The sequence below is a fragment of the Macrotis lagotis genome, chromosome 1 (genome assembly GCF_037893015.1).
Source record: "Macrotis lagotis isolate mMagLag1 chromosome 1, bilby.v1.9.chrom.fasta, whole genome shotgun sequence".
NCBI classification, from domain to species: domain Eukaryota; kingdom Metazoa; phylum Chordata; class Mammalia; order Peramelemorphia; family Peramelidae; genus Macrotis; species Macrotis lagotis.
The window spans coordinates 622,353,904-622,378,265 of record NC_133658.1 but is presented as its reverse complement, the minus strand read 5'-3'; the positions used below and the strand labels follow the sequence as shown (position 1 = coordinate 622,378,265).

Genomic DNA, 24,362 nt, shown 5'->3' with positions numbered 1-24,362 from the left:
ATACAAGTACTTGCTCTACTTGTATAAGATTTCAATTTATCTGTATCTTCTCATTTGATGTAATATTTGACTATGACCTCCCAAATATTCTTTATATAGAACTTACCCAAATCTAGGAGAATTTTTTTTTAACATTTAATGGCTATTATTTCAATCCTTGACCAGTTATCCCTCACTGTCACTACATGACTGTCTTACCTATCATTTATTTTCTAGATAATATATTCTACTACACTTTTTTGCACAGTCTTTTTTGCTAATATGCTGCAGCCCACTTTTACCTACCATGTCTATCTATCTCCATTATCCTTTGGATCGTCCCTAATTCTAATTTTTTTCAAAGACCACCGACCTCTGGTACAGGAAGAATATTGGTATCAAAGAGATCAGTGCATGTGACTGTGAAATAATTTCCCATTACTCAAAGTACCCAAATTTTCCAAATGCAAATCAGTCTGCTCCTATCACAATTTTGGATTCACTTCATTTTGGTTGTAGAGTATCCAAGTTATGTATGCTGATGTACTAACTCAAGGGACAACTCATTAAATGTATCTCAAAACCAGAATAATAAATCCAATTTTTTTGAGTGGCATCTTCTCTGGAATGACCTAATATTTATAGTAATCCACACAATGTCATTTGAAAGGAAAAATATTCTGAAGACTTCACTATCTAAAAATGAACCTTTTTTCCTTCTGTACTCTGCCTGTCTTTCCCAAACCCTAAATAACCATCTTCTGTACAGACTAGGGCCTCTTCACCTCCTTGCTTTTAGTCTTGTTAATTTAGAATCTTTAAAGAAATTGAAAACACATTGATGGAGGCTATAAACAAGTATCAGAAATAACAGAAATACAACCTGCTGAAGTTAAGGGTAAATGTAGAGGTTCAGTAGAATATAGTTGGCATTTAGAATTTCAGTTAATACAAAAAAAAACTAGTTCAAGGGCAAGCTAGGTGATGAGAGATTTGAACTCAGGTCCTCCTGACTCTAGGGCTGATGCTCCATGCACTACAGCAGCTAACTGTAATAATCTATTAAAGAGAATGTGTTCCAATAATATATTTTGTTGATCAAAACATATCCAAGGTAGAAATAAAATACAGGCCCTGGGAAAAAACAAAAGGAGAACTTGTATATAACTAAATACTAATTAAATTATAAGATGCACAAGAAAATACAAAATATGTTTTTTGAATCTTGTAACAAAGGGAGATGTTAAGGAAGTTAAGAAATCACCTCTTCTTCAAAGGAGGAATAGATTCTCCCCTTGGAGGCGTATGAGTGAGAAGGATTCTTTCCTTCCTCCTACATTTCTTGATGCATCTCAATCAACAATTATTTTAACTTTAGGGGCAACTTATGAGTGGTCATAACAATGTCAAAGGCCCTTGAACCCCTTCCCCCTCAATTACACTTGGTTGCTGATCCCAGAATTGCTTTAATGGGGTCTTTAATAATATTTTATAATAAGTCATATATTTCAGTTACAGACAAAACATACAAATGTCTTTATTAGGGTAACATACTAGGTCAATTACTCTTGTGTAAAAAGTTACTTTGTCAAACAACCAGGAAATGAAAATGAATGATTATATATCCTTCACATTCTTGAAGGGAGAAAGGACACTCAACCTGTTCTACCATTCTTCTGAAAGTGAACAAGGTTTATGACTTGGCATGTATGGAGTCTGGGACGAAATGCAATTGGTAAATGGGAATAGAAAAAGGAAGGCTTGGAGATGACCGCAGTAATATTAAAACTTGATTCTAGACCTCTGACAATGTGTAAATACAGCAAACAAGAATTATAGTTCAAAAGAAATATAAGACATGTAAATTTAGAGATATCTTCACTCCAAATAGCAGTGACCAACTTATGGTAGACCCTTCTAAGCTAATATTGGTCTCATCAGCTGCATTCAGACACACTGTAGCTTGCCCCAAATAGCAATGATATCTTTAAACACTAAGGATAATAATCAATTGCAACAATTCTTCTCAGAGGCATTTTTGTTTAGTCCAGCAACAAATGTTCATCATTATAATCATTATTAAGTTGTATGCTGTATACTCTAGCATTGTTTCCAATGACTTGGAAAGATTGTGAAAAACCAAATTCTGATTTAAGACATCACAACACCTCTTGCCCATATATACAGAAGTTTATTAATTGCAGATGATATTTTTTGAGGGAGAGGAAAGGGAGAAATGAATGGGAGGAGATGTGTCAGCCCAGGTAGTAAAAAAATAAATAAATTTGAATATTCTAAAAGTGAAATAGAACTGAGTTGTATTGTAAAATGGTATACAATCATTCTTTATATACAAGTCAAGTGGAGCAATAAGAGGAATGATACAACTATAACCAGACTACAGACTGAAATCCTTCATCTCTACCACTGACCAAATTTTAAGGTGACATCAAAAAGGACATTTACAAGTGCTAGAAAACACTTCCCCTCTTTCCTCTCCCAAAATCATAAAAGTTAATTTCAGTACTTTTAGGTATTCTGAACTGATACGATCATATTAAAAAAAAAACCTGTCTAATGGAACATTCAACTATGTTGGGTGGGAGGTGGGGAGGAACTTGAGAGACTATTTATTACCTGCTATAGCACAGAATAGGGACACTGACCAAAGGAATTACTTTGAGTACCAAAAAGCATCTCATAGAAAAGTTTCCTGGTTATCATGATCTAATTGGCAGTATCCTAATGATACTTATTCATTCAGCAAAGGTTGAAAATTTGAAAGGGTAAAAAAAGCTATAAATTTGGTATTTTTTTGTTTTATTACCCATTTGATAATAATGGCTTTTAAAAATAATTATAAATTGCCTATAGGCATGACATATTAGAACACTACCTAAAAAATGTGGTCCTTAATTTCTGAAAAGTTAGCAGTATTTTATGCTTCAGAAATAAATTATTTTGGATATATATATATGTATATTTAGATTGGTCTAAGTTATTGACTCACCTTCCTGCTTTGTAAAATGAAGTAGTGAATGTTATGGATATAAAATTATTAGAGTATGACAGTTGAAGTCAATAGATACAAACTTAAACCTAAACAAGAATTTGAGAATATTACTGTAACAGTTATGATAGCCCATTGTGTCTTCTATTATTGGTTTTCTAACTATAAATGGCTCTTAGAATAAAAGCTCTTGGAGGGCTTAGATGGCCTGTGATCTTTGTAAGCAAGCTCCAGGGTCATTCAGAAAATGCCTTGCACGTTAAGGTTAAAAGTTCACTAAGACTTTTGCAACAATCTGTATTTGTGGAATGAGCATCCTGGTGAAGCACTGTTTTTGAAGGCAAAGAAAATGGGTTTGAATCTTATACCTGTATGACCTTGACTATGTGTCACTTCAAATTTTAGCTTTGTGTTAAGAGTGGAGAGATTTTTGGATTTGGAGTTAGGAAGACCTAGGTTTGTAAATGTGAGTCACTGGGCCCCCTCAAAGCCTCAGTTTACTTTACTAAAAAATGGGGATGATAGCACCAACACTATGGGGTCGTTGTGCAGATGAAATGAAACAATATGTGTAAAATGTTTTACGACTCTAAAAATCTTATAGAGATATCAGCTATTATGATCACTTATCTAAAAAATGATTAGTCTTTTCCAATGCAGTATTCCTGATATTAAGAATTGGCCATCATTTTATTCTCTAATAAAAAATGATATATTTCCTATAAGAACTTATGGTTGAATTTAATTTAATGAAAGAATGATTTTAGTTTTAATACTGATAGTCAGTGGTCAAAAAGAAGCACTTATCAGTATCAAAAAGGTTTTTCTAAGATTGAATTATGTTCCATCCTCTCCAAAATAAATAAATTACATCTGATCCATTTCCCAGGTAAATTTTTTTTTAAAAATGATAAAGTCGGGCGGCTAGGTGGCTCAGAGAATAAAACGAAAAATTCAAATCCTGCCTCAAAACACTTGATACTTGGTTCTGTGAACTTGGGCAAGTCATTTAACTCTGTTGCCTTCCAAAAATAAATAAAACTCCCAAAATAAAAATGATAAAGTTGTGAGTCAAACCTGTACCTTCTTTTCAAAGATCACACTATACATAAAGATACCAGTTGTAGTTCTGATAGTATAAACACACTACCTGGGTACTAACTACTGAGTAAACCTACTTAGTGGGTAGGCTGATCCCAGCATAGGTCTCTTAACCTTCCCCCCCCCCCATTTAAGGCAATTGGTTAGTTGATAATATATATATATATATATATATATGTGTGTGTGTATATATATATACATAAATACATATATATATGTATATATATATGTGTGTGTATATATATATACATAAATACATATATATATGTATATATATATGTGTGTGTATATATATATATACATAAATACATATATATATATATATATATATATATATATATAAAATGTACTGAGTGTCCACTAGCTTTTTCTACACTGAGCTGTTTCTACAAGTAGTTCATAACAGGGTCCTGGAATTAAGAGAGACCACCAAAGCTCACCTCTGTAGTGCTAAAGAAAACGCTACTTCATCCAAAATCCAATCTGGGGACTACAACAGTGAGTCAAAATACAAAAACCACACTTACTATTACAGCCAATAAACTAAAAATATAGCCATTACGAATGACAACAGAAAGCCAATTCGATTATGCCGACTGACTTTGCCATACATTTGGACCGTTTTGAATTTTGACTCCATCTAACATAAACTTCTTGTGAGCTTTCGGGGAAAGACTCGGACAATGTTTTCCAATTGGTCTAAAGAAAATGTTAATGGCCAACTGACCGAAATCTCTAACCCTGCCTGCATGGAGAAATCGTCTATTTGATCAGAAACTTGAAAACAAGTCGGTCGTAGAAAAGGTCGCTGAGGAAAGTTGATGCAGTTGCGACTCAGGCAGAAAACCACCTTTGGGTCAGAAGACCCGAGACAGAACTTGAGGGGGGCAAAACCGAACCCAGCCCCAACTGGGCGAGCCCGCGGCCCCTGCCCTGCGCGGCCGGTGCCAGTGACAGCGGCTCTCGCGGATGCCCGGCCCGCGCTGCGCCTGCCCGGGGGCACAGCTTTTTTCTCTTCACACCCTTCGCTTTAAACGCATTTTTTTCCCCAAACAACCCCCCCTCCCCTCCCCGGCGGCCGCGTCTCGGGCCTGCTGCGGCGGCCCGCCGGTCCTCGGGCCGGAGCCGCGGCCCCGCCGCCGCCAGGGCCCGGCCGCCGCCGCCAGGGCCCGGCTTCCTCCGCTAGGCCCGGCCGCCGGGAGGGGGCGCGGGCGGGGCCCAGGCGCGGGCGCCGCTCCCGCCCCCCCCGCCACACCCCCTCCCCCCCGCGGCGGCGGCGCCCCGGCACCTTCTCCGTTAGCGCGGCCGGTTGGGGGCCGAGGGGGCGGCGGCGGACGGGGCGCTTACCGAGTGACTGAGGAGGAGGAGGAGGCGGAGGCGGTCGGAGAGCGGCGCAGCGGGGAGACAGCGGGGCTGGGCGGGCGCGACTGGGAGTCACACGGGGGAGAATTAACCCCATCACCAGCCCCGGACACCGGCTCCAGCGGCTGCCGCTGCTAAACGAGGCCCGCCCCCGGCCCCACGCACCAGGCCCCGTCCCCCTCCTCCGCCGGGAGGCCGGCCAATGGCCGCACGCGCAGCCGACGACGGGCACCGCACCCCACCAATCAATCCTCGGAACCCGCCCCTTGCCGCTCCCTCCCCCACCCCGCCGGGCCCCTCCCGGGCCGCGGTGGAGCGAAGGGCCAGCCCTACTTCAGCCCCGGAGAGGAAAAAAAGAGCCAATCGGCTCCGGGAACCTCCGCTTGAGGGACGCGGCCGCTGGCCAATCGCTGACGCGCTACGGGCGAGAAGGCTTTTCCTTCTCTTCTTGTAAAGAGGCCACCTTTTCCCACGAGTGGGACCCCCTAAAGGGACGAAGCTAGGGTGAGAGAGCCCGAAGAAAGGGGGTCTTTCGCTCGTTTGATTATTACGGTTACAAACGAGGAAACGTCCTTGAGCTTTAAGAGAGGCCTTATTAGGAGCGCGGGTCCTCCGAGCTCAGTCACTGAGGACGAAGGTTCCCCCACCTTTCCCGTACAATCTCTTAACCAGGAACTACAGCTCCCATCATGGCCTGCAACATTCTTGCAACCTATTCTTCCTTTACCTTCCCCTGAGCATCATGGGAATTGTAGTTTCCGCGAGGGGGCTGGCGACCTTGGCCAATGGGAAGGGAGAAGGCACGGGGAGGGGGGCGGGAAGCCAGTAACCCTCCCCCACGCCGCTGTTTCTCAGGTATGCTAAGGCTGTACCGCGCGGTTTTCCTTTCCAATCTTTCCAGTCCTCCAGAGGCGTGAGGCGTAAGGAAGAAAAGTTATTCTCCGAAACGAAACGGGTTGTTTTTCCCCCGACTTTCCTTTCGCCGAGCCTCTTTGACGTCACTTCCGCCGAGGGGCGGGTGCGTGCTCCCAAAGCCGTGGCGGGAGCCCGGGCTGCTCGCTCCTTCCCCCTGATCCTTCCCCCCACTCCCGGCCAGCTTTGGCTCTCAGTCCGGCGTGGTGGGCAGGCCTCCTCCGCCTCTGCTGCCGCCCAGGTTTGGAAGGGGATCTTGGAAGCTGAGGACGGGAGATGGGGGAGGATTGTCTCCGTTGTCGGAGAGAAGGAAGGAGGGGGGAGGGGCCGGGCTGCTCGGGCCTGTGGCGCCGGCCCTGCAGCCTGGAGACCCGCGGTGGGACCCCCGACATGGCTCGTGTAATCTGCCTGCCGCAGACCCCGTAATGACGATAACCGCGCTGGTTGCTGTCAAGATAAAACACTTGCAAATCGTTTTAAAGCTGTAGAAGTGCGCTTTCCACCCCCCAGGACGCCTCCAGCCTAGTGTAAATTTTTTTTTTTTTACCCTCCTGGCCAGCCAGTCAAGCATTTATTAAACGATCAGGTACCCTACTATAACCTCTGGGCATTAGAAACCAAACCAAGCCCCCCACAAAGACAGGTCCCTGGCCTCGAGGAGCTTACCTTGTAATAGGGGACACATTCCAGTGCTTGCAAAGAAAGACCCGCGAGACAGATACAGAATAATTAGGAGGTCATTTCATAATTATCACTGTGGCCTGTTCACGGTCAGTTTACTCAATTTTAGAAAGGAAATAAGCATTTAATATAAAGCACTCTACAAATATATCATTTGATCCTCAACAACAACCCTGGAATTATTAGTTTTATTAATTTAATTAACTTATCAATTCCCACCTTACAATGGAAAAAGCAGGTAGAATTTAAAGTAAGGGCCGAGGTCACAAGATAGTAAGAATCTTACTTCCTGATTCCAAACTAGCCCTCTGTCTATATATTTAAAATATATTTGGGTATGCCTATTCACATATACATAGATATGTATATGAAAGCATTTTAGAAAGCTCATACATAATAGGTGTTTTTGAGGTCTGTATTTAGTCACCTGTTCAGATAAGGCCAAAACAGTGATTTTTGGACACATTGTAGTAACACTGGAAAGAGGTCTGTTCCCAAAATTGGAAAAGCATTTACCACAAGTTATCTTATATGGAAAGTGAAGGTGTTGGATTTGATAAATGCTAAGTTTTGTCTCAGTTCTAAATCTATGATCCAGTGAATTCTTCTCCTAAAATTTTTATTTGAGCGAAATTATATTAACTTCAGCGGTATATTTGAAAGAGAATAGACACAAAAATAACAATAGGCAGTTTGAGGGTAGGATGGACTTATTTGCCAACTACAGGACTCAATAATAATGTTTGGGGGGCGGCTAGGTGGCAAAGTGGATATAAAGCACCTTCCCTGGAGTCAGGAGTACCTGGGTTCAAATTCGGTCTCAAGACACTTAATAAATTACCTAGCTGTGTGGCCTTGGGCAAGCCACTGAACCCCATTTGCCTTGCAAAAAAACCTAAAAAAAAATGTTTGTCCTTTATTTTTTATTTTTATTAAGTGGCTTGCCCAAGGCCACACAGCTAGGTAATTATCAAGTGTCTGAGACCGGGTTTGAACCCAGGTACTCCTGACTCCAGGGAACATGCTTTATCCATTGTGCCACCTAGCCATCCTTGTCCTTTATTCTTGAAGAAGACCACACCATCAGCAAGATGATGTCATGATAAGCATGTGAATTAGATCTGAGTGAAGGGGTGCTGCTAAGTTACCTGCCTCCCCTTCTTTTCCAGAGCCCTCTAGGTCCAGTGACCAGAAATGAATCAGGATGGCTGGAGATCTTGTGGATGCCAGGCAATCAGTGTTAAGTGACCTGCCCAAGGTCACACAGGCTAATTAGTGTCAGTTATCTGAGGCCAGATTCAAACTCTTGTCCTTCTGACTTCAAGACCAATGCTATCTCTAACCTGCCACCTTCTTCAGCTTTAGCAAAAGAACTCTTCTCCTTGAGGTAGTTTAGAAGAGGCTCTGACTTAATGTACCTTAACTGGTTTTGAGTGTTAGGCATCTTTTCTGCCCTTCATTTTATACAAAGAGAAAAAGAAAACTAACACTGAAATCTCCCCTTTTCCCTCATTCTACTCATTTCTGAGACTTTAGTCATGTATTTTTTGTCTTCACTATTTTCCCTATTCATTTCACCCCTTTTTCACTTTGTGGTACCTCCAAACATCTCTACCTTTTATCTTTTGCTTTTATACCTTGACCTATGACTCCATTAATTTTATTTCTTTCAACTTTATTTCCTTTTGTGCTTCACATTTAATATTTATCCCTAGATTTTAGACTACTCGTTTGAAAGTAACATTATCTCTATAGTATTGTAACTTTCATATGGACTGTTGTACCCAAATACAGCAGTGATACATATAGATAGTAACTCATGTGTTATGCATGCCCCAACTCGTGGTATGTCTGTAGTAACTCATGATGTGTTTTATGAGGTGATACCACCAGGTGTGGTGTTAAACCTGTTTAAATTTTTTTATTAGTTCACCAAAGCAAAGAAAGTTGAGTATTTAGTGTAATAGGGCAGTGAGTCTTGAGTAAACTAGAATTAAAGCATTTTATAAACAAAATGGACTTAAGGTATCTAATGCATTTAGTTTACTGGTGTAGTCTATAAACTTATTGCTTTAAGGATTACAGCTGGGTTGGGGCGGCTAAGTGGCACAGTGGATAGAGCACCAGCCCTGGAGTCAGGAGTACCTGAGTTCAAATCCCGCCTCAGACATTTAATAATTACCTAGCTGTGTGGCCTTGGGCAAGCCATTTAACCCTATTTGCCTTGCAAAATCCTTAAAAAAAGAAAAAAAAAGGATTACAACTGGGGAGGGAGAAAACTAGGCATATTTCTTCTGCCAGGCCAGGAATCCTGGATAATGATCGAAGTATGGGAATTGTCAGGAGGTTTCTACCTCCCAAATTAGTGTTAATATAGCTTCATCAATTTGGCAGTTCTTAGGGTAACAATCTCACACCATCATTTTGAAGAACAGATAAAAAAAAGTATTATTTGTTAACTGCTGGTGTAAGACAATAGCTTTCATATATATATATATATATATATATATATATATATATATATAATCTTGGATAATAGGGATAAGCCATGACAGGGTACTTATTCTCAGTCTTCTTTCCACATTTATTATTTCCATCTTTAATTTTTTAAAATATAGAGTTCTGTATGTATGCAATGTTCTAGAATGTTCATCTGGAGAATGAGAGAGTAGAGGACCATGATTACTATTTCTCATTTCAGTCTAGTAAGCATTTATTAATGTGTTAGGCATAGTGATACAAAAAGATCTTATATTTTTTCTGAATAAATACATTTACATTTATTGTATAAACATATAAAAATAAATGTAAGATAAGGGGAGGAGGTTTTGCCAACTAAGAGAATTAGGAAATGCTTAAAGTAGAAAATGTCATTTGAGCTGAAATTTGAAGAAAACTAGGAATTCTAAGAGATAGAGATGAGGAAGGGAATGTTTAAAGCATGTTGGGCATAGAAATGGAAGATGGAGTTTTGTTTGAGGAACAGCAAGGTTAGTGTGACTAGACCATAGAGAGCATGAATAGAGAGTAATACATAAGGCTGGAAAGGTAGGTTGGATTCCTTTTGTGGAGGACTTTAAAAGCCAAACCAAAGGCTTTGAGGTGCTTTATCCACTGTGCCACCTAGCTGCCCCAAGAATGCTATTTTTAATGTGAACACTGAACTTTTATGTTAATTTTTCACTATAATAAAAGAAAAAAGTAATAAAAAATGTTATAATTACAATGAATCATGATTTTAAAATAAAATTCTGATTTCTATATGCATATCTTTTGTAAAAACAAAAAACTCCTGCAGTCTGTGAGACAGCACAGTGTAATGGGAAAAAGTTGAGCCTTGTTAGTTAAGGGTTTCTGTGATGTTATAATGTTGGCACATGCTCTTAGCCCTTCATTTTTCTAGTTACAGGATTTGGGTTGCATGGGTGGTCTTTGAGGGCTGCATGGGAACCACTGGACAAGGGTTGGACATAACTCTCTTAAAGCATTACTTAAATGCTAGCTGCCATTCTCATCATTATTATAATTACTACATCATTATTATTTATTCCTGGGAGAGACACACAAGAAATAGTACCTGCCATCTAGAAGTTTATAGTACTTTTTCAGTCAATATGTAATAAAAGACAATGAAAATCTGTGTGCCATTGTCCATGACTAGCACCTGCTTTGCAGCATTATTGTGAAGCTCAAATGAGACTATATTTAAAGCATTAAAACATTATATAAATGCTAAAGAATATTAATACTATTATTTGATTATAGTGCAGACCATAAATCCCAGAGAAAATGAGAAAAAAAGTCATAGGGTACAGTATATAGAAATTCATCTTGAAAGAGTACAAGGATTTGGAGAAATATATTCAAATGTATGGAGAAAGGAACAATTATAGTTTAAATAGGAACAATAAAATGCATGAATAAAATGAGATTTTTACTAGAGAATAGTAGAATTGATTGATCCATCTGAACAAAAATGGTTAACCAAAGAGACAAGCCTAGTGTAAGCAAAAGAGCCAGTTCTCAGCCGCCCTCATTGAGTTCAAGCCACAGGTTTGCACAGTAATGAAAATCATGAATTTGCTTGCCAAACTGACCATAATCTTTGAAAAACTAAAATTCACTAAAAACCATTGTACCTTTATTAAGAACAGGGCTTACCAAATTTAATTTGTTGTTCTTTTTGGATAAGGTTGCAGACAGATTAAGAGAATGCTTGCCCTCCCTCTCCTTTTCCTTGCTCCCTCCCTCCTCTCTTTTTCTATAGATAACTAAATTTATATACAGAGAAAGCACGCTAAAGAAATATAGTACACCTACACATATGTGTATTTGAACCTAGTTGGATGATAAACCCAAAGAGTAGATATTAATGAGTCTTTGTAAGTTAGGGGGACGTCCCTAATGGTATGCCCCAAGAAATTCTTCTTGGCCATGTATGTTTTGGCATTTTATCATTGGGTTCAATGAAAGCATAGATATTTTTACAGATGGTGCAAATTTGGGAGCATTAACTAACAGAGTAGCTAACAATTATCATGCCAAAAGGTCTTGAAAAACTAGAATACGATAAAGTAACTCATAAGATGGAATTTTAGAGGGTTAAATATAAGGTTCTGTATTTGGCTTAAAAAAAGGCTTCACAGTTATAGATGAGGGAGGCATCATTAGTTAGAATGAAAAAGATGTGTGGCTTTTATTGAATTATGAGTTCCACATGAGTTGTTCAAGATAGCAAGAAAAACCAATCAGATCTTAGACTGCTATAAGATGCAGTGTCCATGAATGATAATCCAACATGCAATGCCAAATTTAGGCTACAACTGTATTGCTAATCTCTGAGTGACGTGTTTTTGGTAAAGTGGCATAACAAGCTCATATACATCTGCCCATTAATAATTGAAGGAAGTACTCCATTTTATTCTGAAGTTATTCAAAATAAGGATATATATTTTTTCCATTGAAGTTCATTGAAACCCTCTAATCTATCTTGATCTAGAATAAGTAGAAAATTGGCTACCATGCCATATGAGAATCATTTAAAGGACATATAAATGTTAATCCTGAGAACACTTTGGGGAGTCATGGTTGCAGTTGTTTGAAGGGCTATTCTGTGAAAGAGGGGCTTGAGTTTTGCTAGCTCTAGAGGCAAACAATCTCTTCATAAGGAAAAATTACTTATTGCTGTGCCCTGGAAGAACTAAATTTCATCCTTACTAGTCTCAGTCTTCAAAGTAAAGATGAGTGATCATTTGTTAGGCAGATTGTTGATCCCCATGATTGTGATGTGTCTTGAAGCTTATTAGAGTCTTTCCAATAGGCAGTAATCCTATGATATTGAATTTCTGTATTAAAGGAGAAACTGATTTACTAATATAAAGGATGGATTTATAAGGAAAGGGCTAATTAGGGAATGGATCTCAAATTAGTTGTCAGTTGATAAGAGTTTAGATTAGGGTAGGAATTTTAGAAATAATGGAATACAGTAAAAAGTTGAATGGGGAGATAAAATATTTGAGTAGTGGTAGTATATTCTAAAGGCCCTATAATCTTGGGCATTACTTACCCATTTTGGGCCTCAGTTTCCTAATTGGCAAAAAAAATGTATAATATTTCTTCAACTGCTTGTCTCATTGAATTGATTTAAAGAAAATGATTTAGAAACTAAATTAATAGAGAAATTTTTGTTCTAACTACCTAGAAACAATACAGTCTGCCTGTATGTCTACATTATGATTTGGGATCATCCATTCCATAGCTAATGTTGGTGTTCAGTTGTGTCTGACTTGTTGTAACTCCATTTGGAGTATTCTTGACAAGGGATATTGGAGTGATTTGCTGTATTTTTTCCAAGTTCCTATTACAAATGAAGAAACTGTGGCAAACAGGGTTAAGTGACTTGTCAAAAGCTAGTAAGTATTTGAGGCCAGATTGAACTCTATCCTTCCTCACCCCAGGGCTGACACACTGTGCCATTCAAGTCCCCCTAAATTTCTTTAGTAAAATTTTGTATAATAGAATTCCAAAATAGCCATTAACATTAGACTTAAGGATTCTGTAGTAAGGAATTAGTTTTCTCTGCATTTAGTACTTACAAGAGACCAGTATTTAAACGTGTGTGTGTGTGTGTGTGTGTGTGTGTGTGTGTGTTTTCTTTAATTTAAAGGATAAGAACCATGTCTCATTTCTTTAACTAGTATTATACTTTTAGCATAACAGGTACTCAGTTACTTTTGATTTCCCACAGATGGCAATTCACATTGGATGACTTATTCCCTTATGTGATTTAATTTTTTTTTATTTAAGGCAATGGGGTTAAATGACTTGCCCAAGGTCACATAGCTACCCTTATATGATTTTAATTTCATATTGAATTTATTGCTGTTGTCAGAAAATTTGGAACACTGTTTTGTACTTGAAAAAGAAACAAAAAAATTACTCAGTTGACTATCTTGTAGAAAAAAATTGTCTTTTAGTGATTTTTACTAAATATTGCTGTTTATTCGTAGATATATTGATTTTTGTGTAGCATGCGGAACTAGTCCCATTCCACACCTTGTAAATTTTAAGAGCTATTAAGAATAACTCATGAGTGATGCCAATTCACTGAGGAATGATATTACTCTGAGGGAGTTGATAGAGCCAGACAGAACAAGAGCCATATCAGGTACCACAGTCCTGGAATGCTTTCAGTGTCAAGTTGCAGTTGGGACTGTCAGGTTCCCCATTTGCAACAATCTCAGCAATAAAAACATTGATTGTAAAGTATCAATAGTTTGATAGAATAAAAGATTGAATTACTGTAGGCTAATGAGAAGGGTTTTTTTCATGTTGTGAATTTCTCTATTTGTAATCCGGATTTTACCCTCTCTACTTTATTTAGATTTTCTGTCATCTGGCTTCACTAGAGACAAAAATAAATCAACTGTTAATAGGCTCTTTGATTTGCTGTGCTAGGTCTGAATCTTGATTCTTACATAGCCCTTAATGGTAACTCAGCTCCTTGAGGAATTTTCCTCAAATGTCTGTATAAATCCTGAAAATTCTCTGAATTAGTGCTCCTGGGACTACGTTATTTTAATGTTCTTCAAGCTGAAAGTGAATATTTGGTGTAGCTTGACCTTAAAGTATATATATTAGACATTATAAGCCTGGCATTTTGATGAATGATTTTCATATCTTTAGCCCCTATAATTTGAGCCATTATCTTCCTTGTTTTCTTCAGAAGGGTGAGAGTAGTTGGAAAATAAATGGCTTTAGTTCAAAACTGTAAAGTGATAATGGATTATTGTGCTTGAGAACTCACCTGACTATTCTTTGATTATTCCTTGTCATTTCATGTCATGTTAGAATGCAGCCTGTGAACATTAAAAGAATTGGATTCTAATTCTGCTTTTTTCACCATCCTCACAATCTGACTTGGACAGGTCACTCAGCTGTTTGAGTTTCAGCATCTTTGTCTGTAAATCACCTGTTTAGCCTTTCTACTCTAAAGTTCTAGGACTTCAATATTTCTGTGGAGTATCCTTTAATAGTTTTGATGATATATCATTTGTGAGGTGTGAGAGTGCATGCCAGCAGAATGAAAATTTAGGAGGATTTTTTTTCTTTTACTCTTAAGAATTATCCTTACCAGAGAGAAAAGTTCATAAATTATCATTGACCTTAAATATCGTCCATTTTTCTTTTGCTCAAAATTTTAAGAATAAAAATTATTGATAAGGGGCAGCTAGATGGCACAGTGGATAGAGCACTGACCCTGGAGTCAGGAGGATCTGAGATCAATCCTGCCTCAGATACGTATTTACCTAGCTGTGTGACATTGGGCAAGTCTCTTAACCCCACTGCCTTGCACAAAAAATAAAAAAATAAAAGCCTTATTTAAAAAAAAAACTATTGATAACATATAGTTTGTGACTTACATAAAAAATAACTGCTCACTCCAGAACATTTCAATGATTCAGATGGCTGTAAATGAAATAAATAAGAAATGAAAAACAAATGAGTTTATACTTAGTCAATTTTTGTTGTTAGTTAATTGTTCTATTTAATAATTGTTCTATAGAATGTTGTTAGTAAAGCATGATTTACACTGAAGATTATCATCCAGTATTGGAAATACTAGTTTACTTTCCCCCACAACTCCTAAATTAAATAGTTATACCTACTCATTAACACTTAATTTTTTTTCATTCTGAAAGAAAAAATGGCATTTTATTCTATTCTTAATAGCAAATACTAATTGACGTCAGAGATGAAGTTTCACACTTTTACTTACTATTTAAGTCTTCCAGTTAATATCCAACTAGTTGCTAAGCTAAAAAGTGTGAGTTTTAGAAATAAATATAACACAGATATTTTTATTTAGTGGAAGAACATTGTAGAAATTAGAAGCCCTAACACTAACTAGTTGTGTGACTTTGAAAAAGTCATTGCCTTGTCAATTTCCATAGCTGTAAAATTCAGTTGAAAGGTTATCAGGAACACATTCTATAGGAAATTATTGTGTAAAGTGCTATAGAAATAAAAGATGTTATCTGCTCATATGATGTATCTATCTATAGGATGTGATAGATAATGAATTTTCACCACTGATTTTAATGAACTTTTAGCCTAGCTATCTGATCTGGACAGGGTTCAAAATGGATACATAAGCCAAAATATTTTTTGCATCATTCCCATTTAGGAATCCTTTGGGAATAAACATAGTCTGTCCCCCTGCCCCTTTGCTTTCTCCCTGATAGAAGAAATTGGAACACTTGTGAATAAAAACTAACTTTGACATAGTTTTTACACTGTAGCTTATATCATATCCTCCCTATGAAATAACCACATATTAATACCAAAATCATTCCACAAGAGAAAGGAAGAGACCAGCAGATGCAAGTTGGTGCTCTAGATAAATTTAACTTGGTACAATTGAAGAGCACTGAAAAATGTCAAATTTATATTTTGAAAGTAAAGTACTTAATGAAATCCTGACAATCTTCTCTGGTTTATTAGAAAATAAAATGCGTAGATCAGGGAACTGGCTTTTAAAATTGAGTCCATGCAAAAAGCATCAAAAAAACCAAACCAATTAGAGTTAATCTCTATTTTTTTCAACATCAACTCAAATTGCTAGTGTTTACAGTTTTTTAAAAAGTTTGTTTTTTATCATAATTACACTCTATGACATGTGGCATTATGTCTTAAATACCCTGAAAGCAATGTTCTATTACTGAACCCTAGAAGTAATTTCAAGGGATCTTTGAAAAATAGTAATAGAAGAGGAAGTAGACCTCTTCTATTTAATTTTATTTTTATTCTGAATTTACATGACAAACAAGGGCCTTTCCATATATAATAGTCAAAAAGAAAAAGATTTGAAACTACAGATCTTTATCATGTATAACTTTATTTTAAAAGATTATAAATTCAACCTGTGCCATTAAAAGACTCAATGATCCTCCTTTCTTTCAACCTGTCCTTACCCTCTCAGCCTTCCCTGCCCCTTTTCCCCCCTCATATCTTCCCCGCCCCCCAAAAAAGAAAAGCCCAGCTCTTATGATAAATAATGCAATCAGGCAAAACAAATTCCTACGTTGAAAATGTGTTTTGTTCTGCATCTTGAGTACATTGTTTGTCAGCAGGTGGGTAGAATGCTTCATCATTAGTCAGCCACTAAGCATTATTAAATGCCAACTACATTTCAGATTATTATACAATGCTTAAGTCTTTCAAAGTCATTCATCTTTACAGTGTTTTCATTATCATAGTTTATTCTCACTTCTCTGTACATTGTTCATATCGGTAACCACTTATATTTGATAGAGTTCTTGAAATGCTATCTATAGCAGTTATACAGTGCAGATTAAGATTTTAATTTCTGAACAAATTGATCACTAAGGTTTTCAGACTTCTGGGTGTTTCTTATCACTGCAAGTAAATTTGTTCAACATTATTTTTACTCATCATCATTTTTTTAATTGAAGATTTTATTTATTTTGGGTTTCACAATTTTTCACCCAATCTTACTCCCACCCCCCCACCCCACCCCCACGGAAGACAGTTTTTCAGTCTTTATATTGTTTCCATGTTGTATATTGATCCAAATTGAGTGTGATGAGAGAGAAATCATATCCTTAAGGAAGAAACACAAAGTATAAGAGATAACAAGATCAGACAATAAGATATCAGTTTGTTTTTTTCTGAATTAAAGGGAATAATCCTTGAACTTTGTTCAAACTCCACAGTTCTGTATCTGGATACAGATGGCACTCTCCATTGCAGACAGCCCCAAATTGTCCCTGATTGTTGCACTGATGGAATGAGCGAGTCCATCAAGGTTGATCATCACCCCCATGTTGCTGTTAGGGTGTACAGTGTTTTTCTGGTTCTGCTCATCTCACTCAGCATCAGTTCATGCAATCTTACCATCATTTTTACTCTTAGGTGCTTGTAAACGTTCACAGCTTTTATCAAATGAAGCTTTTGACTCAGCAATTCATTAAGCTAAGTTTGCACTTTATATAGTGCAAACAATTATCTTGATGTCTGATATGTTTTTTTTATCTTGTTATAAACTTGAAATTTTATTTGGATAAATTCTTTTGTCTTTTCAACATTAATGTAACTTTCAAGATTTCATTTCTCTATTCATTTCTATGTCATCAGAGCTAAAGCATTAGTACAGAGCAAACTACACAGTCACTTTTTCTCTCAACCAATAACAATTCTTGTGAATCACTGTTAAATATAGTGGATCATTTTTCTGAATATGAGACTTTTTTTGGTTTTGTTTCTGTATTTTTGTTTCTCTCCCTATCCCTCCACTCCCAATACATACACATATTCCTGGATTCATCCAAGAAATAAGTGCCACAGTGGGAGTACAAAGATGTAGGGAGGGAAAATAACTAGACTAGGAACCTGAGAACACTTTAGTTGTGCTGTCTTGACAGTGGAAATCCCACCTGGTGGTTTTCTTTTCCTGTCCTTTTACTTAATCAATTTGAGCCAGTAGTTTAGTGAGGGCTAATTCACTGACCTTATTTGAATCTGCCATCTACAGGAAAGCCCAACCTAGGCAGGAAAGGCTGATCTACTTTCAGCATCATAGATTTAGAGTTGGAAGTAATTTTATAGGTCATTTTATTGATGAGGAAATTGAGGGCCAAGATGAGTACTTGTCAAAGTCACATAGGTAAACAGTAGAGCCAAGATTTGAATGTAGATCCTTTGAATCCAAATCCAGTCTTCCCACCATGATATACCCTCTCTATAGCAATAATTGCACCTTGTTCTTTTGATATTTATTGTTCTGCTCTATTGGCTTGCTGTAATGCTAATCTTGTAACTTGTTCCTTCACACCGTACTACTTTTCTGGCTAAATCTTTATTTAAATAATGCTTTAATATTATGAATTTTCTCACAATACCCCTGTTGTATAAGAAATACAAGTATTATTGTTTCTTTGATGTTATTCAGTCATTTTCATTCATGTCTACCTCTTTGTGATCCCATTGGTGTTTTCTTGGCAGAGATCTGGAGTGGTTTGACATTTCCTTCTTCAGTTCATTTTATAGATGATGGATCTGAGGCAAATAGGGTTAAGTGACTGAGATCAGATTTGAATTCAGAAAGATGAATGCTCCTGGCTCTAGACCCTGCACTCTACCCACTGTTTCACCTAGTTGCTAGTTCTTTATGATAATGATAATGGTGATAATAATATGTAACTAGAATTATTTGACACTCTGAGATTTGCAAAATGCTTTAATAATAGTAGTTAGCTAGCTTTTATATAACTCTTTAAGGTTTGATAACTGCTTTAAGCATATTATCTCATTTTGTCTTTATAATCCTTGTGAGAGGTTAGGGCTATTATCCTATCTTATAGATGACGAAACTGAAACTTAAAGAACTAATTGATTTATCCCCTACATCACTCCACATCCCCCCAAAATACCACTTATAACTTGTGCATCTAAGATGAAATTTGAATTCAGATCTTCTTGATTCTGGGTTCAGCATTCTATCTACTGTGCACCTGATTCTTAGAAACATTAAGTGATTTGCCAAGTGGTCATATAGCTAAGTATCTTCATCATCACCAGGACTCCAAGCATTATATAAGGTCTTAGAAAGGAAAAGTAATAATGCGTGTAAGATGACCCAGACCCTGAAAAGCCCCAAAAGAAGCAAACTATTAGAAGCTATTCTAGTCTAACTCATCTTCTCTCCTATCTCCAACTTGAGGTATCATTATTTCCATTTTTCAGTTGTCATAAGATAATCAGGCTGGTACTAATTATTTTAATACAGAAGTAGATAAAGAAGAGTCATTTATCGTTTTATCAATCCACAACTTAAAAAGAAATTATCCTTTTTATTGAACCTTAGTTTCTTACCCCTTTTTGCTTTGATCTGTCAAGATTATGTGACCCTTTTTTCTCTTTGATTTATACATGCAAGTTTAGTTAAGTAATTAACATTAAGTCATATTTTTATGATGAAAGAGAGATACTTGATCTTCAAGTATATACATGTGTTTTTCTTAAATATTTCTTCAACTCTATAAAGTTTTATCATATAAATTTGTTTAATATATAATTGTATATATTAGAACATATATATCAATATAGTTATCAGCTATGATTCAAGAGGTTTAATGATGAAACATTACTGACCTACTGATATAGAGGAGATAGTACAGTTAGATATATGTGTGTGTGTGTATTTATATGCACACACACATATGCACGCACATATATACACATGAATGCAAATTAGTATTTAGATAATGTGATTTTTGTTTGTTCATGCATATTTGTTACAAGCTATTTTTCTTTTCAATTTTTTTTTTTAGTGGAATAGAGAAGGAGATTAAATAGATTTTTTCTTATTTAAAAAATTATTTGGCGTAGTGGATAAAGCACCGGCCCTGGAGTCAGGAGTACCTGGGTTCATATCCGGTCTCAGACACTTAATAATTACCTAGCTGTGTGGCCTTGGGCAAGCCACTTAACCCCGTCTGCCTTGCAAAAAAAAACTAAAAAAAAATTATTAAATATATTTTCAGGAAAAGTCGCCATTGTTTTACTTATTTGTTTCTTTGTTACAAAAGACCCATCTCATGAATGGGGATAATTTGTCAAGTTCATAACTCTAAAGATATATTTTATATAGTATCTATATTTACATATTGCCTATAAATACATTTTTAGTTTGCTATGAAGTTTTATTATTAGGTAGAAAAGGAAACTTTTAATGACATTATTTTGGAAGCCAGTTTTTTAGATTGAGTTATATGCCAGGGTTCATAAAGTGGTAAATACTTTGTCCTACTAACTAGTTGTATACTTTATTTTTTCGAACATTCAAACATTATAGTGTTATTGATCATGATATAAAGTATCACAGAATTAAATTAGGATAAATTATTCAACATTTTTCATATAATGCATTGAACATTTTAATAGAGAATAAGGCTAAATGATCTAAAAGTGATTTTGTTGCCTTTTTCTTCTGTCATTTGGTAACTTTAAAATTTTATCTGGATATCAAATGATGAAGGCTATGTTAATTAAATTGATGTTAATTTATCTGATTAGAAAAAAATAATTAATTTCAGTATTTTAAAATAAGCCTCTGTAATTTTGAAGTAATTTAATGAATATACATTAGACATTAGTATCTTGCACAGCATAATTCTTTAAATACAGATTGTCCCAATTTAAGAAAATCAGATTCAGGAACATTTAACCTTATAAAACACATAAATTAAGATGTTAGAGAATATCATTTTGCTTTCCATGAGTATTTTATCTTGAAGTGTGTGTGTTTGTGTATGTACACATACTTATATTGAATAATTCCATTCACACGCTTTTTTTTTTTACTTGTACCTTTTCTGAAATAAGGGAAAAAAAGGAATGTGATGTAGATTTGTATTGTTTGGTTTGCTATTGTACTTGCCACAGAAGCATATCTTTTCTACTCAAACTTTTCAAACCATTTCCTTATGCATCCCTTGCTATATAAAATGTTATTTTATACTTTCCTGATAAAATAGAGATCATTCAGCATAAATTCTTTCTTTCCATACCTTAAAAGCCCCCAGCCAATCCATTCTTTTCTTTATTTCTCACTGAGGAATAGATTTTTCCCTGATAAGACCCTAGATTTTAGAAATCAAACAAATAGGGAAAAAAGATCCTATAGATATAGAAATATTTATACCAACTTTTTTTTTGGTGACAGAAAACTTGAAAATAAATAAAACCATCAGAAATGGCTGAATAAGTTTTGTGGTGGCAAAAAACTTGAAAATAAATAATGCCATCAGAAATGGCTGAATAAGTTGTAGTGATATGAATGTAATGGGGTACTGTTGAGTCATGTCCTAACTTTTTGTGATACCATTTGGATTTTTCTTGACAAAAACCCTGGAGGGGTTTGCCATTTCCTTCTGCAGCTCATTTTACAGAAAAAGAAACTGAGGCAAATAGGATTAAATGGCTTGCTTAGGCTCACACAGCTATTAAGTATCTGGGACCAGATTTAACACAGGAAAATGAATCTTCCTGACTTCAGGCCCAGCACTCTTATCCATTGTAGCTACTTAGCTGCCCAAATGAGGAAACAGTTGATATAAAAATAATATAGAGATACTTAAACTGATACAGGGTAAAATAAGTAGAATCAGAATAATTTATACCAAAAAATCCAAAAAATGTAAAGACTAGATAGATTTCTGTTAATTAAACTCTTAAATATACTTTCAGGAGAGTACCCTCTATTCTCCTTTCTTCTTCTGCCCGGCATTTTTATTAAATTTTTGTTCTCTGACTTCTCTCTTGCTGCAATGCTTTTATGTACCCAGATACTCCTTTCTTAAAAAAACAATCCCTCACTTGTTCCATGCTATACTTTCAAGCTATATTACTGGAGAAAAAAATCTCTTTGCTTTCATAGGTAAATTTACGGAAGTCAAGTCTTTGCTTCTATTTCATCTCTTCACTTTTTATTCCTAGTCTGATGTCTAACCCTATCACTCCATGCATTTGGTACCTGGCTCAGAATTTTTCTTTCCTTTCCAACTCCTGCTCTCAATACTAGTTTTCATACTTGTTGACTCTCCTTCTGTGACCAAAAGTGGTGATAACCTTGATCTTGCCATCAAGCACAAATTTACCACCTTCATGTTCAAAAATTCACCATCAAGTCTTTTTATCTGACCGTGAATCTGGTTTACTTGTCGTCTCCCTCATTAGATTGTGAATGCCTTCTGACAGGGACTCTCTTTGGTCTCTTTTTGTATTCCCATTACATGTATTCCCTGCGTTAGAGTACTTGGCATATAGTAAGTACTTAATAAATGTTTATTGATTAATGGATTACTAAAACCATTCTCTCCAGGTAACAGTGATCTCTTAATTGCTAAATTTAGTGACCTTGTTTCAGTCTTCTAGACCTCACTTCTTTTTTTTTTAATTAAAGATTTTATTTATTTTGAGTTTTACAATTTTCCCCCTAATCTTACTTCCCTCCCCCCACCCCCCACAGAAGGCAATTTGCTAGTCTTTTCATTGTTTCCATGATATACATTGATCCAAATTGAATGTGATAAGAGAGAAATCATATCCTTAAGGAAGAAACATAAAGTAAAAGAGATAGCAAGATCAGACAATAAGATATCAGTTTTTTTTTTTTCCCCCTGAATTAAAGGTAATAGTCGTTGGTCTTTGTTCAAACTCCACAGTTCTTTCTCTGGATACAGATGGTATTCTCCATCCCAGATAGATCCAAATTGTGCCTGATTGTTGCACTGATGGAATGAGCCAGTCCATCAAGGTTGATCATTGCCCCCACGTTGCTGTTAGGGTATACAGTGTTTTTCTGGTTCTGCTCATCTCACTCAGCATCAGTTCATGCAAATCCCTCCAGGTTTTCCTGAATTCCCATCCCTCCTGGTTTCTAATAGAACAGTAGTGTTCCATGACATACCTATACCACAGTTTGCTAAGCCATTCCCCAATTGAAGGGCATTTACTTAATTTCCAATTCTTTGCCACCACAAACAGAGCTGCTATGAATATTTTTGTACAAGTGATGTTTTTAGCTGGATCAAAGGGTATGCACATTTTTGTTGCCCTTTGTGCGTAGATCCAAATTTCTCTCCAGAAAGGTTGGATGAGTTCACAGCTCCACCAACAGTGTAATAGTGTCCCAGATTTCCCACAACCCTTCCAACAGTGATCATTCTCCTTTCTGGTCATATTGGCCAGTCTGAGAGGTGTGAGGTGGTACCTCAGAGAAGCTTTAATTTTCATTTCTCTAATAATTAATGATTTAGAGCAGTTTTTCATATGACTATGAATTGCTTTGATCTCATCTGTAAATTGCCTTTGCATATCCTTTGACCATTTTAGACCTCACTTCTGACATAATTTATCACTGTCCTTGATATTTTGCATCCTAAATTTTTGTGATACTACTCTCTACTGGTTCCTCAGTCTCTTCTGCATATCATCACCCATGTCCTGCCTTTTTGTCCCTTTTTCTTTTTACATTTTTCTCACTTGGTGACCAAATTGACATTTCCTGTTTTTATCATTATCCCTGTACAGAGGATACTCAGATCTCTGTATCCAGGAATAGACTTTCTCCCTACCGTCTGGGTCCTTCAGGCATCTCAAACTCAACACATCCAAAACAGAACTTTGTCTAGAATCCATATCTCTTTTGAACTTCCCAGTTTGTATCAAGGACACTACTATCTCCCTAGTTAGCCAGTTTTACAACCTTGGAATCATCTTTGGCTTCATACTCTTCCTTCCTTCTCACTTTTCCTATTAAATTATAATCAGTTGCCAAGTCTTACCACTTCCACTTCCACATCCTTTCTCACAAGTACATGTCCATATTATCTGGGCAGTAGTAGCCCCCTAATTTTTCTTTCTGATTGTCATCTCCTTACTTTTTGATGCATTTTGCATCTAACTGCCAAATTAATCTTCCTGAAGAACACCGTATTTAGCAATAGGATAAAATAAAAATTTCTAGTCTTATATAATTAAGCCTTTCACCTTCTAGCTATAGTTTATCTTTAAAAGGGGCTTTATTAATGCATTTTTCAAAATCACATCACTTTCCAATGACTAATCTCCAATAATCCCTTGAAACACATAGTCATGAAATACATTTCAACACATTGATCATATCTGAAAATAGACATCTTAATCAGTATCTGTAGTCTCCTACCTCTTTTGGGTGAGATATGCATGGAACTCATCAGTTCACCCGAAGTCATTGGTCACTGCATAAATCAGA

The 24,362-nt window shown here is 36.6% G+C and overlaps 1 protein-coding gene across 1 annotated transcript in view; it reads left to right on the top strand.

Moving 5' to 3' along the window:
* Positions 1-6,364: 6,364 nt before the first annotated feature.
* The window catches only part of ZRANB3 (zinc finger RANBP2-type containing 3), a 238,159-nt gene continuing 220,161 nt past the window's right edge, over positions 6,365-24,362 (top strand). The window contains exon 1 of the mRNA XM_074212007.1: positions 6,365-6,605. The gene's annotated coding sequence lies outside the window, so the exon portion shown is untranslated. The remainder of the gene's footprint in view (positions 6,606-24,362) is intronic.